Source organism: Octodon degus, unplaced genomic scaffold (genome assembly GCF_000260255.1).
Source record: "Octodon degus isolate 3935 unplaced genomic scaffold, OctDeg1.0 scaffold00301, whole genome shotgun sequence".
Classification (NCBI taxonomy): domain Eukaryota; kingdom Metazoa; phylum Chordata; class Mammalia; order Rodentia; family Octodontidae; genus Octodon; species Octodon degus.
Window position 1 is genome coordinate 2061013 of NW_004524877.1, and position 9447 is coordinate 2070459.

Genomic DNA, 9447 nt, shown 5'->3' on the forward strand with positions numbered 1-9447 from the left:
CATCAGAAGTATATAATTCTTTATGTCTATTTTTAAAATATATTCTAATATTTAAATGTTTTTTATCATAATCTGTAGCGACTTAAATTTCAACATATCAATACCTGATTTAAATACCTCTTCCATATTATGCCTAAGATGTTTGATACGCAAACAGATAGTGAGGTTGAGGTTAAGCTTAACAGCCTAAGTTGTATGGTAATAAAAATAAGGTTTTCTTCTGGAGGGTTAACAACCTAAGTTTGCAGACCAAAATTAGAGAAACAGGAGCGGTGCAAGGAAAGCCAACATTTTGGTCCTAGCCTTCTAAGGTCAGTTAAGACTCAGGACATATGGGAACTTTTACTGTAACGTCATATACCTCAGTGGTGTACCAAATTTTCTGATCAAGGAGATTATGAGACCAAACAGAGAAGTGATCAATGATGTAGAGTGTGCCTAAGGAGAGTCACATGGAGAGAAAACATTCTCTCAGGCTTTCATAGAGAGCACATTGGCCAAGCAATGGCTGTGACTCATCCACATGGCTGCCACTGACAAAGGTTCTACAATCTGAGGTACAGGATCTCAAGATAAATCCTGAGGGGATTCAAATGACCTTATCTGACCAAAAAGCTATAACTCTTTTTGCATAGGTCCTGCTTTACCTTGGTCTTAATCATCAAACAGAAAAGTACAAAAACAAAATATAAGAAGTAAAGCCATGCTGTTATGTTGAGCTGTAGGGGACTCAGTTCAACATTTTCTGACATTGTCAATCAAGCGGAAGACCCAATACTATTATGGCCTACTGGACTCTTTTAGAATATTTTGCTGAGTTTACACACCTGTAATATTCAAATAATGAAACTTAACAACAAAAAAAAAACGAATACAGATGAATGTCTATTTTGTATCTGTGTATTCAAAGTGTTTAGGATAGGTATTTGGTTACATTCTCTTAATGAATAGAATGATTTGTTCTAACGGTGTTTGTAAATAGGATATCATGTTCGCATCTTGTACAGCAATTAACCGCTAGGTAGAATGTATGCCGTGTGTTAATTATTGAAACTGTCCTACCAATTTGATTTGAAACTGTCTCATTGCTATTTTTTATCAATAAAATTTTGGGAAATAAATAAATTAATTAAAAATTAAACTAATTTTAAGTGTGACCACTCGTGGCCATAGGATGCTCACTCCAGCCAGCTCCCAGGCCAGGTATGTGAGTGGGACCACCTGTCAGTCCACATGATCCTTACTCCAGTGAGTACCACGGTCAGGTGTGTGTATGTGGATGTTCCTTAATCAGTCAAACCTGGTGTAGAACCCTGCTGCAGAACTTCATGCAAAGAGGTACAGGCCAGACCAAGCTAGTTGATCCATTAAACAACAGCTTGCCAGAGTAGCACAGTGGGTTTACTTCCAAAGGCTACAGCAGGAAGAAATGGAGCACAGCTGCCAGACTCAAGCCACACCCACCTGGATGAGATTGAACTTGATAGATCTGGACCTGGTGCTAAGGTCCTAACTGCAACAAAGCTCTATACCAAAGTTCAAAAGACACTGCTCTACATAATGACAAAGAAGAGGAGAAAAATGCATTCTCATTCCCCAAGCCCACCCAGAAAATAATGCAGGAGACAGTTGCATAGAAAAATTGGAAATCACACACTTGAAATCTCTGAAATAATAGCATCTGAAATAGAGAAACAACTGCAGAAAGATACAGAGGAAATCAGATGAGAAATAATTTCTGAAGTAAAAAAAGAAATAACTATAATGAAAGAATTACTATATGATTCTAAAGAAGACACTGATAATAGAAAATGGAGAATATAAAAATAATGCAATCCTTGAATGAGCAATACAGGAAAGAAATAGAATGTACAAAGCAGATTCAAAGTGCTCTACACCCCTGTGCCCATTGGACACCTCCAGACACAGCTCAGGACAAGTGTGTGTGTGAGGCTCAATAACTCCAGGCCTCCAATCCTATTGCAAGTGGGTTTCTGGGTTCCTGTGAAACTGCCACATCATAACTCTGCACCACGTATCCCTTAATGGTCACCTGAGTGCCTCTGACCTATAAAATTCTCTTGGTGCATCAGCTTCATTAGTGACACTGACTTCCTCTTCCCCTACCTCTGCTGAGCTAAGCTCCTAATTCTTACCTCGCCTATTTCCCATAAGTCTCCTGCTATGCCCCGGAAGTGGGACTTCCTGTCATAGCCCGGTTGCCTTTTACCCACCGATGTCATTTCCCTATGCCTCCACTATATATACCCAAAGTTTCCTTTTAATAAATGAGACTTGATCAGATACAGTCTGGTCTCCATTTCTCGCGTCTCCTGTCCTTTGTCCCCTCCTCAATTCCGCGCTCCTCTCCCAGGGGACCTTCATTGACTGACCCGCTGGATCAGGACAGTGTGTGAGTGAGAACTTCTGCCGCACTCTCGGGACACCTCTGAACACTTCCAGAACCAGCCCAGCCACAGGCCCAGTGTGTGAGACCTTCTGATGCACTCTTGGGACTCCTCCAGTCCCAGGCAAAGCCCAGACTTAGTGAGTGTGTGGGGGTGAAACTCTGCAACTAAAGTCCCTGCAGAGAGGTTAGGGTCCAGAACCACCCAACTAATCCAGGAGCAGAACATCTTGTGAGAGAGGCACAAGAGGTTCACTTCCAAAGGATGCAGCAGAAAGAAGCTGAGCACAGCAGCCAGACCCAAGCCAGGCACAACTGGATGAACTCAAACTTCATAGATTTGCACCTGAATTTCAGTAGATGCTAAGGTTATAACTCCACCAAAGCTCTACACCAAAGGTCAGAAGACAGTGGTATACAAAATGACAAAGAGAATATACAAAATGCAGTATCAGGTCCTAAGCCCACCCAGAACAAGTGCAGAACACACTAGCACAGAATAAATTGAGACTCACACAGCTAAAATGTCTGAACTAAAAGCATCTGAAGTAAAGAAAAACTGCAGAAAAGTATAGAGAAACTCAGATCATAAATACCATCTGAAATAAAAAAAGAAATCTCTAAATTAATAGCATCTGAAATAAAGAATGAAATGCAGAAGCATATAGAGGAAATCAGATCAGAAATAGTTTCTGAAGTAAAATAAAAAGGGAAAACTATAATGAAAGAATTAATAACTGCTTCACAAGAAGACCCTGATAAAAAAAAATGGGGGAGATTAGAAAAACTATGGAATCCTTCAAAGAGCAATATAGGAAAGAAATAGATCACATAAAGCAGAGTCAATGAGATATAGAGGAACTTATAATCTCAATCATAAGCTTGCAAAACCGTTTGAGAGAAAGGGAGGATAGAGTTTCAGATCTTGAAGACACTGTCACTGCTAGCGAAAAGGTAAAAACAAGATCTCTCAAAAACAACTAGGATGCAGAAAAAAATAATACATCACCAGCAAGATGATGCAAAGATGAACAACGTGAGAATAATAGGCATCAACGAGAAAAAAGGAGTCAATACAAATAATATAAAAAGTATACGGCAGATGTAATAGCAGAAAACTTCCCAAATATGAGGAAACAATCTGACATTCAGGTAACTGAAACATACAGAATGCCAAGGAACCTCAACCCAATGAAAAACACACCGAGACATATAATAGTCAAGATCCCATAAATTCAGCACAAGAATAATCTACTGAAAGCAGCTAGAGAAAAGAAGCAGATCACATTCAAAGGAAAACCCATCAGAATTACGGCCAACTTCTCTTCACAAACCATGCAGGCAAGAAGAGCATGGAGCAGAGTACTCCAGGTCCTCTACGAAAACAAGTTCCAGCCCAGACTACTATACCCTGCAAAACTCTCTTTCAAGTTTGATGGAGAAGTGAAATACTTTCATGACAAAGAACAGCTAAAGAATTTCATGATGACAAAGCCAACCCTAAACAGACATGAGCCAGGTGCCCTTTTATGTCAGAAATGTATGCTTTAAAACCAGATTGAGATTCAATCTCAAGCTGGAAGATACTTTCTGAGAAGGATTAACAGATGCACATGTTAATATCGCCATGGCACGTACTGCAGAGAATCTTGCAGTACAACATAAAATCAGCAGAGAAGATTATGACAGATATGCCCTGCAGTCACAGAAAAAATGGAAAGCTGTTAATGATGCTGGTCACTTTAATGAAAAATGATACCCATTGATGTGAAGACAACAAAAGGAAAACACATGATGCAGGTGGATGAGCATGCTTGGCCAGAGACAACCATGGAGGTGTTTCAGAAACTTTCTCCAGTGTTCAGGGAGGAAGGGACAGTCACTGCGGGGAATGCATTGCACAAATCACATGGTGCTGGAGATATAATCATAGCTAGTGATGATGATGTTAAAAGAAACATAACATGACATCACTGGCAAGAACCGTGAGCTACTTTGTATGTTGATGTGATCCATCTATTAAGGGTATTATTCCTGTTCCTGGCATCAGTGGGGAACTAAAGAAAACAGGAATCAGTCTCAAGGACATGGATTTCGTAGACGCGAACGAAGCTTTTGCTTTCCATTACTTGGCTGTCCAGAAGAGTTTGAATCTTGATCCAAGACCAATGTGAGTGGAGGAACCATTGCTTTAGGTCCCAGTTGGGAAGATCTGGAACAAGAATTACTGCACAACTCGTTCATGAATTAATGCATCGAAGTGGAAAATACGCTGTTGGTTCACCTTGCATCAGGGGCAGCCAACGCATTGCAGTCATTATGCCTGAGAAAAACAAGGTGCCCACTGTGTTTCTCTCAGTTCCTATAGCTGTGGGAAAATAGGTGACCATCATATCAGCTGTCTCACTGCCATGCCTTCAGATAAACAGCAACTGAGATTGAGCCAAACTTAATGAGGGAAAAATTCACTTGTCATGAGTGAAATGTGCCAGAGAAAGAACTCACATTTCTGCCTAAATGTGAGTCTACCATGAAGAGTTTCTGAATAAAAACGAACTGAAAAAGCCCTCAAGAAAAATGGATTCCCACCAAATAAAAACCACTTACGAAATAGATGATACCATTACCAAGAAAGAAAATAAAGGTAACCTTAAATTGGAACAAAAAGAAACAAAAACAAACAAACAAAAAAAAAAACGAATTTCATGATGACAAAGCCAACCCTACACAGACTATTCAAAGATGTTCTAGAGAGGGAACAAAATGATCAGAACTCCATGAACGGTAACAGAACAAACCAACTAAATAAGGCAAACAAATAAACAGAGGAGAAAACGGAGTAAACAAAAACAGGTAAATAACATATCAATCATAAGTCAATACAAAAAAATATAATCATCAATTTGAATGGATTCAATTCACCAATTAAAAGAGATAGACTGGCATAGTAGATTAAGAAACAAAATCCAACAATATGCTGTGCACAAGAAACTTATTTGACTCATAAAGAAATTTGCAGGCTGAAAGTCATAGGATGGAAAACAATACTACACACCCCAGAAACTCAGAAAAAAACAGGGATAGCAATCTTGCTCTCAGACACTCTCAACTTCAAATCAAGAATGATCAAGTGAAATAAAGAGGGCCTCTATATACTGGTTAGAGGAAAAAATCAAGAGGAAGGGGTAACAATCATAAATATGTATGCACCAAACACGGGAGCACACAACTATATAAGACAAACCTTAATGGACATGAAAAAATCTAATATCCAATACCACAATCTTCACAGGAGAGAGTAACACCCCTTCTCCAAAAAGATAAGTCAACTAGACAAAAAAGAATAAGCAAAGAACTAGCAGAAATGAACCAGAGCTTGGAACAAATGGACTTAGTGAACATATACAGAGTGTTCCATCCAATCACAGCTGAATACACATGTTATTCAGCTGCATATGGGCGATTTTCTAAAACACATCACATACTAGTTCATAGATCACGCTTAAGTATATGCAAGAAAACAAAAGTTATCCCATGTATATTATCTAACAACATTGCAATGAAACTGGAAATAAACAACGAAAGAAACCAGACAGTTCTGTCTCTTGGGTAGATGATTGTTCAAAAAGAAGGGGGCGGTGAATGAAGGCAAGAGATAGGAAAAGGAATGCTGAGGGACTGTCCTGTTTCGAGGGCTGTATATGGTTAGATTTTTATACTTATATGCAAACATAAAAAGTATATAATTATTTATGCCTATTTTTTAAATATATTCTAATTTTTAGATATTTTTTCATCACATTCTATAGGGACTTAAAGTGCAACATATCAATACTTCATGAAAAATACCTGTTCCATGTTATGACTAAGATGTTTGATATTCAGTTCAATAGTGAGGTAAATCTTAACAGCCTAAGTTGATGGCAATAACAATAAGCTTGTCTTCTGGATGGTTAACAACCTAAGTTTGCAGACCAAAATTAGAGAAAAAGGAGAGCCACAAGGAAAGCCAACATTTGGCCCTAGCCTTCCAAGGTCAATTAAGACTCAGGACATAAGAGAACGTGTACTGAAATGACATGTATTTCGGTAGTGTCCCAAATTTTCTGATCAAGGAGATTATGGGGCTAAACAAGAAAGTGAACGAAGATATAGAGTGTGCCTAAGGAGAGTCACATGGAGAGAAAACATTCTCTCAGGCTTTCACAGAGAGCACATTGGCCAAGCAATGGCCATGACTCATCCAGATAGCTGACACTGACAAAGGTTCTACAATCTGAGGTGCAGGATCTCGAGGTAAATCCTGATGGGATTTCACTGACCTTCTCAGACCCAAAAGCTACAACTCTTGTTGTAATGGTCCTACTTTACCTTGGTCTTAACCATCCAGCAGAAAAGTATAAAAATGAAATATAAGAAGTAAAGCCATGCTGTTATGTTGAGCTGTAGGGGACTCAAGTCAACAATTTCTGACATTGCTAGTCAAGTGGAAGACCCAGTACTATTATGGGCTACTGGACTCTTTTAGAATATTTTGCTGAGTTTACACACCTATAATATTCAAGTAACAGAACTTAACAAAAAAAAAAGGGATACAAATGAGTGTCCATTTTGTATCTGTGTATTCAAAGTGGTTGGGATAGATATATAGTTACATTCTCTTAATGAATAGAGGGATTTGTTCTTGTGGTGTTTGTAAATAGAATATCAAGTCCATATCTTGCATAGTTATTAACCACTAGGAAGAATGTATGCATGTGTTAATTATTGAAACTGTCCTACCAATTGGATTTGAAACTGGGTCATTGCTATTTGTTTCTCAATAAAAGTATGGGGAAACAAAAGAAACCAGAAAAATCCCCTGACTACATGGAAATTAAACAACACCCTACTCAGCAACCAGTGGGTCTTAGATGAAATCAAATAAGAAATTGAAAAAATATCTACAATTCACAAAATTGAAAAAAAATCTTGGGATTTATGGGATGCAATGAAAGCAGGTCTAGAGGGAAATTTATAGCTGTGAACTCACATATTGGGAAAACAGAACAGGAAAAATAAACACCCTAATACTTCCCCTCCACCATCTAGAAAAAGAAAAGCAGAACAAAAACAAAGCAAAAGACAGAAAAAAAAATCATTACTGTTAAAGCAGAAATTCATTCAACTGAGACCAAGAAAACACTTCAAAGAATTAACAAATCAAAATTCTGGTTTGTTGAAAGATTAAATACAATTGATAAGACCCTAAATAACCTCATCAAAAAGAGGAATGAGTAGGGCCACGGACGCGGGTCTATATTACACAGGATGGGTTTTGTTAAGGTTGTCAAGAATAAGGCCTACTTTAAGAGATACCAAGTGAAGTTTAGAAGACGACGAGAGGGGAAAACTGATTACTATGCTAGGAAACGCTTGGTAATACAGGACAAAAATAAGTACAACACGCCTAAATACAGGATGATAGTTTGTGTAACTAACAGAGATATCATTTGTCAGATTGCTTATGCCCGTATTGAAGGGGATATGATAGTCTGTGCAGCATACGCACATGAACTACCAAAGTAAGGTGTGAAAGTTGGCCTAACAAATTATGCTGCAGCATATTGTACTGGCCTGCTGCTGGCCCGCAGGCTTCTCAATAGGTTTGGCATGGATAAGATCTATGAAGGCCAGGTGGAGGTGACTGGAGATGAGTACAATGTGGAAAGCATTGATGGCAAGCCTGGTGCCTTCACCTGCTACTTGGATGCAGGCCTCGCCAGAACTACAACTGGCAATAAGGTTTTTGGAGCCCTAAAGGGTGCTGTGGATGGAGGCCTGTCTATCCCTCACAGTACCAAACGATTCCCTGGTTATGACTCTGAAAGCAAGGAGTTTAATGCAGAAGTACATCGGAAGCACATCATGGGTCAGAATGTCGCAGACTATATGCGCTACCTAATGGAAGAAGATGAAGATGCTTACAAGAAACAGTTCTCTCAGTACATAAAGAACAATGTAACTCCAGACATGATGGAGGAGATGTATAAGAAAGCTCATGCTGCTATACGAGAGAATCCAGTCTATGAAAAGAAGCCGAAGAGAGAAGTTAAAAAGAAGAGGTGGAACTGTCCCAAAATGTCTCTTGCCCAGAAGAAAGATCGGGTAGCTCAAAAGAAGGCAAGCTTCCTCAGAGCTCAGGAGCGTGCTGCTGAGAGTTAAACCAAATTTCTATGAAGATTTTTCAGATAAAGACCAATAAACTTATTCATCAAGCAAAAAAAAAAAAAGAGGAATGACAAAAGTCAAATAAAGCAATAAGGAATGAGAGGGGTGTAGTTACCACAGACCCAGTGGAAAATCAGATTATCAAGAGCTATTTGAGAAACATTACTCTCATAGAATAGAGGACACAGAAGAAATGGACAGATTCCTAAAAATGTATGAATTACCAAAAATCAAACAAGAAAATATAATAACCCTCAATAACCAAATAACAGCCAATGAAATGAAAAATGTAATAAAACGCTACTGACAAAGAAAAGTCCAGGTCCTTATACATTCTGAATTCTACAAGAAATTCATACAGCTGAATTCTACAAGAAATTTACAGAAGAGGAAGTCCCTACACTCCTCAAACTCTTAAATGAAATTGAAAAGGAAGAAATCCTCCCAAAATTATTACTGAAGGCAAGTATTATACTGATACAAAAACAGAGAAAGACATCATTGAAAACAATAGAAGTACAGGCCAATCTCCCTCATGAGCACAGAAGCAAAAATCCTGAATAAAATCCTAGCAAATAGAATACAGAAGAGAAGATTACACAACATGACCAGCTAAGATTCATCCTTGGGATGCATGGATGATTCAATATACACAAATCTATAAATGTAATATACTATATCAATAAAGCCAAATCCAAATATCACATGATCATTTCAATTGATGAAAAAAAAATGCTTCGGACAAAGTCCAACACATGTTTACTATCCCACGTAAATTTGGAATAGATGGCCTCTACTTTAATGTGATAAAAGCCATCCAAGACAATCCA

At 38.4% G+C, this 9447-nt stretch overlaps 2 pseudogenes; both read left to right on the forward strand.

Annotated features, from left to right (window-relative positions):
* The first annotated feature begins 3917 nt into the window (after positions 1-3917).
* Positions 3918-4789, forward strand: LOC101572140 (annotated as a pseudogene).
* A 2913-nt stretch (positions 4790-7702) lies between these two features.
* On the forward strand, positions 7703-8611 carry LOC105741124 (annotated as a pseudogene).
* The last annotated feature ends 836 nt before the right edge of the window (positions 8612-9447 follow it).